This window comes from Octopus bimaculoides, chromosome 1 (assembly GCF_046866305.1).
Source record: "Octopus bimaculoides isolate indiv1 chromosome 1, ASM4686630v1, whole genome shotgun sequence".
Lineage (NCBI taxonomy): Eukaryota > Metazoa > Mollusca > Cephalopoda > Octopoda > Octopodidae > Octopus > Octopus bimaculoides.
Window position 1 is genome coordinate 40,049,472 of NC_142928.1, and position 10,979 is coordinate 40,060,450.

Here is a 10,979-nt window from a genome sequence, read left to right on the forward strand (position 1 = left end):
AACATAACAACTAGATTATGGCTGGGATATAACGGTTTACTCAAAGTAGCCGCCCTCAGCTCCCACCACAGCCTCAAGACGTCTCCGGAACCTGGCGCATACCTGCTTCACTGTGTCTCTAGGAAGATCTTCGGACACCGCTTTGATCTTGGCCACCAGCTCAGAGCAGTTAGTGCCTTTCTCAACCTCGAGCCATATATAGAAATCCATGGGATTACAACCGGGGAAATTAGGTGGAAATTAGGGTTAATGAATTCGTAGAAATTCTATGACAACCACGTCTGACTCTGTCTGGTAGCATGGAAAGGAGCCGAATTCTGCTGCCACAGATATGGCCTTCCGGTCACAACCCTCTTCAACCAGGGTTTGACTACAGTTTCCAATAGCTTAACCTAACCTTTTGAATTGTGCCGAAGACCCTGTTCAAAGATCTGAGGCGGCATGACGTCACGCTCACTGGAGACACAATACACAAAACCCATCACAGTTTGGGATAATTTGGTTCACATGATACGTGGGACAACACATGGATTGTAGGCAAGTTACTAGATGTTTTGGGTGTTGTGCAACTGGTCCTGGAAGAAGTTTCGTGCATCTGAGACGAACCAGATCATCCCGGCTCAACAGGATGCCTCAGCTTCTTCAGGAGCTTCTTTGCCTTCGTTAAGCGGTTCTCCATGGCCTCGGCCGTCTGGATTTGTCCCTTGCGCCTCTTGTACGAGAAGTCCTCATTCAGGTCCAGCTTCATGGTGGCGACTCCAACATCAATTTCTCTTGTCAAAGTTCGGATTCTCTTGCTCGAATCTTCCATCATCTTGTCCTGCAGTTGTCTATAGAATCTTGTTGCGCGGAAGCAGTCAGAGCGCTTGCAGTGTCCTTTCCTGCTGGTCACAGCTTCATAGTTTCCGTTGAAGCTATCCATGTTGTGTCTTACTGCCTTTATAATGTTCACAGAGGATTGAGCAGCAATCATGATGTCGGCGTTCTGATACCCGACGTGAATTAATATGATATAGATACCCCTTTCCCAGTACTTAGATACTTCCAATCCACATTGTCAGCTAACTTTTTCTCAACTACATATGTAATCTTTATGCTCTCCAAAGCTGTTGTGTTCAGCAATACATCAAGCTATTCCTGAAGAAAAGGAGGCATAAGAAGTCGTCCAATTTAACTTGAACATCCTGTTTGTATGGTACACAGATTACTGACTGACATACTTCAAACTAGATGTTGGAATTCAGAACTGTGTGCTTTTGTATTTACTTTTGAATTTGTACATATATATATATATATATATATATATATATATATATATATATATATATATATGCGTTTATGTAAGAACACCTGAGTTAAACTAGGTGAATGGGTAATTAAAAACACTATCACCAAAAAGCAACAAACCATGACTAAAAAGAACACGAATCAATCTCAGAATAATAACTTTAATTTAAAGCAGCAATAAAACAAATACACAGTATATAAAACAAACAAAGTGAAACAGAAAACAGGATATCAGAAATCGAACAAACATTCTCATTCTTATTCTGAAAGCCGAAAATGAATAAAAACAATAAAACAATCCATTGATAAAAAAAAAACAAAGCTGACCAATAAAATACTTTAAATAGCCAATAGCAAATAAACGAGAAAAACCATATTAAAAGCAAATGACTAAATATCGGAAACCAACCAAACAAAAACGGGAACCACTAACAATAACTAACCCATACCATAATAACAACACAAGTAATATTAGAAAACAACAAATGACAACGATCAACACCCACCAATCTAATGTAAAATAAATGAGCACGAACAAAAGGAACATAAGTTGTCGACTGAAAATCGCAGTGGCATGAAACTAGAGTCGTGAGAGAGAAAAAAGCGCAATTTATGGAAACTATACTCTCTGCAATCTCTATAAAATATACTGATACATACATACATACATACATACATACATACATACATACATACATACATACATACACACACACACACACATACACACATACATACGCATTTGAAGTACCAGTGCTGATTCCAACATTCGGGATACTTGACTGGTCTGTAGAAGGAATCCATTAAAACCCACAAGATTCTAACATCAACTGGAAATTTTCACAAAAACAGTGATACTGATAGGCTCTACCTAAGGAGAGATAAAGGAGGTAGGAACTTGAGATCAGTGCAGACGGCCTTTGAATTTCGCATAGTCTCTCTCAGACAGCACTTGCTAAACAACAACAGCAAAAATAAATATATTAACTAAGTGCTGAAAAGGGAAAGCTACACAACCCCTAATCAGCTGAACTAGCATGTCCCAAAGAAGACCTGGTGGTAAAACGCTCAGCATGCCAAAAAAGACCATGCGTGAGTATGTCTCGCGTAGACTTGAAAAAGATAGTAACGTAGACATGAAACGAAGCCTCTCTTGGATTCGTGACCGCTACATCGCATCACACTTCGAAGGCAATGGATTTGCAATCTAAGAACAGAAGATTGCTACTAAATACTTAATCAACAAGAGACAGTAAAGCCCTTGGAGTTCCGAGATGCAACCGAAAATGTAAATTATGTCACATTTTTGTGGAAGACATCACGTGCGATTACCAGCTGCGTAAAAATGTCTCCTCCCTATGCCACATGAAGTTGCCGCAATAGCAGTATACAATGTCATTCGAAAAAAAGATTGTCCCGGAATAATTATAGAGTATTCCCCCTGTTACAGAATACGTACACAAATACCAACACAAGGAATACTGGTAGAAAATTCCCTTCAAAACATTAAAAAGTGTTAGCCTAAAGGCTGGAGATCATTGTTTGGGACAGACAAGAAAAAGTACGTACCGTCACAGAGGCCAGCTGATATGAATATCACTTCGAAACTTAAAGAGTAAGAAAGTAATTATGGACAGCTGCTTCGAAACCTCCAGTTTCTATACCTGAATTTCAAATTTATATTTATACCAATAATCCTTTCTACTATAGGCACAACGCCTGAAATTTGGGTGAGAGGACTAGTCGATTACATCGAACCCAGTGTATCACTGGTACTTAATTTATCGACCCTGATAAGATAGAAAGCAAAGTCGAGCTCAGTGGAATTGGAACTCAGAACGTACCGACGGGCGAAATACCGCTAAACATTTCGTCGAGCGTGCTAACGATTCTGCCAGTTAACAGCCTTACTTTTATAGCTGTAATAATTGGAGCACTTGGTTTTGTAAGCAAATGCGTAACTGTCTGTCTGAACAAGCTTGGATTTTCAGAAAAAGAAATCAGCCGATTCGAACATTACGAATACTATATATAAGCAGAAAAGTAATACTATGCAAGACTTATCTCAGCTTTCAAATGTGACATTGTTTTCGTTATCTACATTCCAAAGATGAAGTTTTGCATCTTTGTCAGAAACCAGTTCCTTTTCAGAAGATGAATTTAAATAATTAAATACAGAAGACATACATTCATATCTATCTATCTATCTATCTATCTATCTATCTATCTATCTATCTATTTATCTATCTATCTATCTATCTATCTATATATATATATATATATATATATATATATATATATATATATATATATATATATATATATATATATATATATATATATATATATAAACATAATTAGGGGATCAGCAAAATAGATGCTTCACCACATACCGAAGTTCAGAAATAGCAGCTAAAAAGCTGAGACTCCAACAGATAATGGTGTTTACATACCGAAGGGCTTGGTAAAATTATTAATTGTTAATTTATTAATAAATTAATAAATTGATAAACCTTTATCCTTGATAAACCTTTTATACAATATATATTGTATATATTTTCAATCATATATGTGTGTGTGGGCAGGCACATGTGTTTGTGTGCAAGCGCGTATGCTTGTGCAGGCGCATGTGTGCGTGCGCAGGCGAATGTGTGTGTGTGCATGTGCGTCTCTGTGTGTGTGTGTGTATGTGTGTGTATGTGTGTGTAAGAGGCAGTCGGTTATATGCTTGTGTATGCACAAAGTGTGTGTGACGCTATTATGTTCGGGTATATTATGTTTGTTTATGTGTGAATATTGTAGGATAGGTAAGTCAGGTAGGGTTCTTAAATTTTATGATGGATTATACTTGTTCACGTTACTGGTATGACATTCGCAATACCAGAATGGAAACAAACGTTAAATATTCAAATAGTCGAACCATTTATTGTTATTAATGGATATTGAAGTTTTAGATAAGATTACAAATATTCTTACAAATAAAAACGTTTTTTTTTTTTTTTGTAAATAATTTCACAAAAAGTATTCGTTAAATTCTTATTTTCTGTAACGAATCATTAATAAATTTCCAATAATTCACATATTACTATCATAGAAATAGATAAAAGTAAAGAACTTGCCTCTGAAGAAATTTGCAGAAGAATTGCTTGAATTATTGTTTTCGCTTATTTCAAATTTTAAAGAATGCGAGGAAATCTCATAGGAAAGGTATCTGTTAGATTAAATAACTTATTTCTATGATGAACATACAGAATGACTTCTGCAACTCCGATAAACACTGGGGTAAGAATTTAGAGATTTAAAACATTATCCAACAATGAAATATTTAAATAAACTGGTTGTATTCCAAGCACAAGAATTCTAAATTCTAAACTTGAGAATGTGCACTATTCATACACTTTCCATTGGCATTAGCAGTCTAGTTAAAGAAAAATTGCAAGCGTTCGGAGTTACACCATTCTGAAAATCCCCTACATTTTCACTACAGTGACTACCAAAATAATTCCGTTGGATAATATAATCGTTAAAAAATTTAAAGATCTACTAATGTGCTTTATATATATATATATATATAGATAGATAGATAGATAGATAAAACTTACTTGGAAATATATATGTACATATATATATATACGACGGGCTTCTTTCAGTTTCCGTCTACCAAATCCTCTCACAGGGCTTTGGTAGGCCCGAGGCTATAGAAGAAGACACTTGTCCCAGGTGGCACGCGGTGGGACTGAACCAAGAACTGTGTGGTTTGTAAGCAAGCTACCTTCCACACAGCCACTCCTGCGCCTATGATATATATATATATACAGCTATATATATATGATATATATATATTGTAGCTTTGTTGATAAATTGTTCCTAGGTATGACTGGTACTTATGCTATAAATCTAAATCGAAATTATTGAAAGCAAATTCGACACTAGAAGCGTTTTAATTCAGAATATATAACAAAATTGCATATCGTCACGCATTTATCCTTACGCTCTTCCGTTTCTGTGAATTCACCGCCTTCCATTTTCAAAGAAGATTGAAATTAAAGCTGAAAAAAAAAATGCCTTGATAGATATTTTCACCACTATCTCTGATTACAATGCTTTTAGAATATTCTAGGAAAGCAGCTTCGATTTGTTTTCTCGTGGAAAAAAATTAATAGCAGGAAGCGTCAGAAAAGTGAATTTCTAATAATAATCGGCTTGTATTGATTTCAAGATCTGCATTAATCTGTCTTAAATCACGACTTTTAAGACGAATTCCAGTGCCATATTTGCAAAAAGATATACATTAACTGCTGCTGATGCTCTGGGTAATCAATCAGGCAAAATATTTCACCTTTTAAGATATCTGGCCTACATCCGGGTTTCCATTGATTTTATCAGATCAACCTCATAGATTTTCAATTTATACAGAAGTTTTTGCAATATTATATGTAGATGACTGAAGTTCAAAGGAATTATGTATTATGAAAGAAACGTATTATATTCCACTGTCGCAGCTTTATGAGATAGAAAAGTATAGCATTCAACAAGCTAAGGTATTAGCTTTTATATGTTGCTCGATGCAAAATTTCATTTCTGTGCAGTTTCGTATAAATTGTTTATAAATTTACATTTTGAGTAGGGTTATATTTTAATGAAAGTATTAGCAAAAAGTTATTACATACTAATTTTCGTTTATTTGATCACTACAAAAATAATCAAAAATGCTATTCATTCAAACAACGATAGTAGCTTGGTTCTATAAATAAAGATTTGTATAGACTGCTTTGGCATTTATTTATTTGTTTATATTGAGAAAGATTTTTATTGTCAAGAATCGTTTTGATATATTTTATGAAAAGTTCCATACTAAATATATTTCCTTTATAGTTTCATCTATCGTTTTTGCCTAAACATTTTTGCCTCTATTAATCACTAGCTATTATTAGCTTTGCATTTCAGCGGTTTTCATTGTCACCCAAATTTGACATATATCAGTAATTCTCCGAGGTCATTTTCAAAGATATCTAAATAACAAATAATTGTCCAAAAAACAAAAAACAAAAAAACAAAAAAACGATATAAACTAAACCTCTGATATTTCTCTTGGGAAAATATTCATCGGTTTTTGTTTGCAGTAAATGATGCGTTGCAGCATTTATTGTATATTTGTTGTTCACTGTAATATATACAAGAGCATTTTGCATTTTATCGAATTTTTCGGACGCAGAAGATTTTATCTTCGACAATCTTTCGTCATTATTCCGAAAGTGGATTTGAACCACGCTATATACATTGGGATCTGCTGTCCTATATGAAGTAAGAGTAACCTGTCTGGTTAGTTTGGTATTATATAGACAACTATATTAGAAGCGATGATTATTCCTTATGTTAAAGCGTAAACTAATTCGAAAGTAAAAAGACCTGAACTAGAGTTAATTTGTCGATCAAATCTAACGTTTCATATAATATTAACTTATCTACTAGCAATATAATGGGTTTCAATATAACCAAAAGCATACCTATCTTTTCCTTATAGGGTGGAGTAATGTTTCTTTGAAAGAACTAGTTGCAAATATTAGTCATAAATATATCATTGTGTGTGAGTATGTACACAAATACATATCTACGTACATACATATAAATATACATTCATATATATTCATATATATATATATGTTTGTGTGTGTGTGTATGTGTATGTATATATGTATGTATACATATATATATATATATATATATATATATATATATATATATATATATATATATATATATATATATATATTTATATTTATATACATAAATTTATATATGTCAGAGAGAATTTTAATTGTCACTGAATATGATTAGGTTATTAAATGACATCTACATTACTAGAAATAAGAACTAATATCCACTAATGCTGTAGTTAACGCACGTGAATGAAAACATATACACTAACAGGGACCATGATGGTCCGAAAAATGCCGTCCAAGAATTCTTAAGACTGACATCAGTTTCGGCAGTTTCCGTTGCCATCCTGTGATGCCGGTGCACCTCTTATGGGTCCATAGCTTGCATTGCACGTCATATGGAGTTTCTATCAACACCTTTTCAACATATCGAGCAGGGCCATCGCCCAGAAGGAATCAGTAATTTGTCTGTTTTTCTTCGTACTTGGACTTTGGTCTTTTCTACATTAATTCGAAGGCCCAGTGATTCCAGGCCTTGCTTCCACACCTGAAATTTCTTCTCTAGTTCTGGAAGAGATTCAGCATCGGCGTATTAACTCCCAATAGCAACCAGTTTCAAATCTCTGTTATGACATGGAGGACTATAATAAATAAGAGTGGGGCTGAGAACCGATCCTTGGTCAACTCCTACCTGTACACTATATTCCTTGTTATACGCATTGCAGACTTTCACCTTACTGACAGCAACCTTGTACATGGATTGTAAAACTTCCACCTACTTATCGTAATTTAAAAGTTAGAAAATCGTAATTCAAAAGTTAGAATTAGTTATGGTGTTATTATCAACTGCGTTTGAAGGGATCAAAGTATGTTCGTATTTGTTAATTAGATGGTATTAAATGGTATAGTTACGCATGCGGTGAAGGGGAAAAGGATAAACAGACGTTTAGACTGTGGGAATATAAATGTAAGTGTTCGAAAGGTATGATAGGGAAGTTGGCATTGAAATAGAGATGAATGATGATAAATACATGCGCACGCGCGCACATACACGCTCACACACTCACACACAGATACACACACATAGGTAATGAAATAAATCTAAATATTGTAGAGCCTTAACCGTGAAAATGAAATATATATGAACGTAAATGTATTCATTCTTTGATTTCGTTCTTCAATAAATAAATAAAACACAACCTGGAAAGGTCCGTTAGAAGTTTTCAATTTTTGGTGAATCCTCCCAATAGATGACGTATCCAATCCTTTCCGACAAACAATAGTTTGTCGGCAATATTAATATTTTGTGTATAGGCATATCTGTATGTACGAGGGGAAATTCAAAAATTATCCGCATAACTTGCCATAACTTGCCTTTATTATTGTCACACTCCCTTTTGTGCAAGTGTGCTTATAATCGATACTTTTGTGGTTACGTGATCGAAGTTTGAGTCTGATCGCGCCATTTTACTTTCTGGTTTTACAGTATGAACATGACCGCTCTACTAGCAATGTGCGTCAAAGAAGAACAAAGGGCAGTGATCCGAGAGACGGTAATGGTGAATCTGTTCATCACTACCATCTCTCGAGGTTACTGAATCTTCTCGTCAGTGGTGGAGGTTGATAGGCGCCCTTCTCCCTCTCCGTGCGTCACCTTTCTCCTGCCACTTTTAAACTTCTACGTGGTAGTGCCCTATCCCTTTCATTGTGCTAAAAGATTCTGATGAACTTCAGCATCTGAAACATCTCCCAACCAAAGAAATCGGATTACTGCTCTTTGTCCTTCTTTGGTGCACATTGCTAGTGTAAAGCCAGAAAGAAAAAGGGTGCGATCAAGCTCAAACTTCGATCACATGACCACAATAATACCAACTATAAGCGCGCATGCGCAGAAGACAGTGTGACAATAATAAAGAAATGTTATGGCGAAAGTGCGGATAATTCTTGACATCCGCTCATACATGGTATATATAAAGCTACAGCAATGAGAAAATCAGGACTGGGTCTAAATGGTAATTATGTCGAATAACTATTTATTAGCTCAACCCATATGATGCAGTGTGATAAGTAAGTTTTCGTTGTAAATATTAAACTCATTTAGACAGTTTTACACAGTTTTACAGATAGGACTGAAAATACACGCTGGAAACTGAAAAATAAAGTTTCAACCAATGTTTATTGAGCTAAGATTCGGGTGCAATATATCATTTATAGGTCTTTTATAAGTAAAATCTTAAAAATAGCAACTAATAGAAAATAGTTTTGTCAATATTGTCACGTTTACTTCACACATGTACGAATTTGGAAATGTCAAAATTATTATTAAACTAGTGCAATAATATTCCTTTGCCTCTCACTTAGATATAATTAAATATTTTACTCTCAATAGAAGCTCCATACATTTTATTTGAAAAACATGCACGTATGGAGACAGTGCAATCAATATGAAATGGCACTTTTACTAATTAGTCGTCAAATTAAAAGCCTGATTTTATAGTCGTGAAATATTATTAGGACAATGCCTTATAAATTTGTTATTAGCTAAATGGAATTCTTTCAAAGACATACTTTAAGGAAGCTTCTGTGAAAATATTTCTCTTCAGATTCACGAAGAAAGTATCAAAATCTTTTCACAATAATTATAGTAACGTTTCTATGTAGCGATTAGAATATTCATTTTAGTTAGTTTGCTATTATTAAGTAATATCTATCGTGTACTTAAAATTAATAACCTATCTGTGGTCCATCTATATGCCCATTAGCTTTTCAATTAATATCTTTTGTGCAGTTTCTAATGTTATTTCTTTGACTCCCTTATTTTGATAGCTTGTCTTTTCTCAGTGCAATTTTCCTCTGCTTCATATGATACTACCTTTCATTATTATTGAAAACTGTTGCATTATGAGAACTTCCATTTTTTTTTCGAAAACATTTTTCGTTTATAGCACTGATTGGTCTACATAATAGCTTCTCTTTCAGTGTGTTGTTATCAGATTTTTTAAACTGCCCCCTCCCATTCCCCCATTTTGCTTTCCGTCTACATTCATATGTTGTATATTTCGTTTCTCGTCTGTTTTCAAGAGCCCAGTCTCTCTGTATCTCTCTATTTCTATTTCCTTTACGACTTTCTAATTCATCCTTTCTTTCTCTGTTAATTTGTATGTTCTTTATATTCCATTCCGTTCATGCTTTGTCAACATATCATCTCATGATTTCCCTATCCTATCGCATAGCTTGTATTAACTTTTGGTTTCTTTTATTATTTGTGATCCAAATATGCCTTGGCAGCTATCATTTTCCGTTGCATTCCTGCAATTATATAATTCTCAACGTGTTATTAGATACACTGAAATAATGTGTAATTGTGCCAAGGTATGCTTTTAATGAAATATAAAAATACGAGACATATCTACGGCTGTCAAACAGTAAACGGTAGTCTCTGACAGCATCTTAACTACTTCTCAACATGCGCACAAACACAATACTCCTTCCCGCTCTACTATACACACATTCTCATACACACAGATCTTTAATTCATCTCTTACCACGTTTTCGTTATAACCAATTAGTACTGTAGAGATTAATTCTACCTTTAATGGCAAGATACTTTAGAAATGGTAAATTAAAATTAGTAAAAAGAAATTAAAATACAAATAATATGTAATGTTAATATTTTCAAAATTTGTAAGTTAACACGAACTCTGTATTGGAATAGATATAACACAGGTGTGATTTTGATGTAATTAAGTCTTGTTTAATAAGAATAAATGTAAAATGTGATCAATGCACCATATCGATTTTTCTTGTTAAGGAGAACAATCAGTAGTTTGTTTCTGAAATTGTTTAAAAGTTGATATTCTATATCAGTTCGAATTTCATCTGGTTCTTCGTATCGCAAGGCAATAAAAAAGTCAATACTAAACCGTTTTTCAATCTGAAGTGTGACTCCCTCCTTTTACCTAGTTGTGTCTAATTATATATTCTCTTTATACCATTTTGCTACATTGAAACACGTGACCACTGCAACTCACA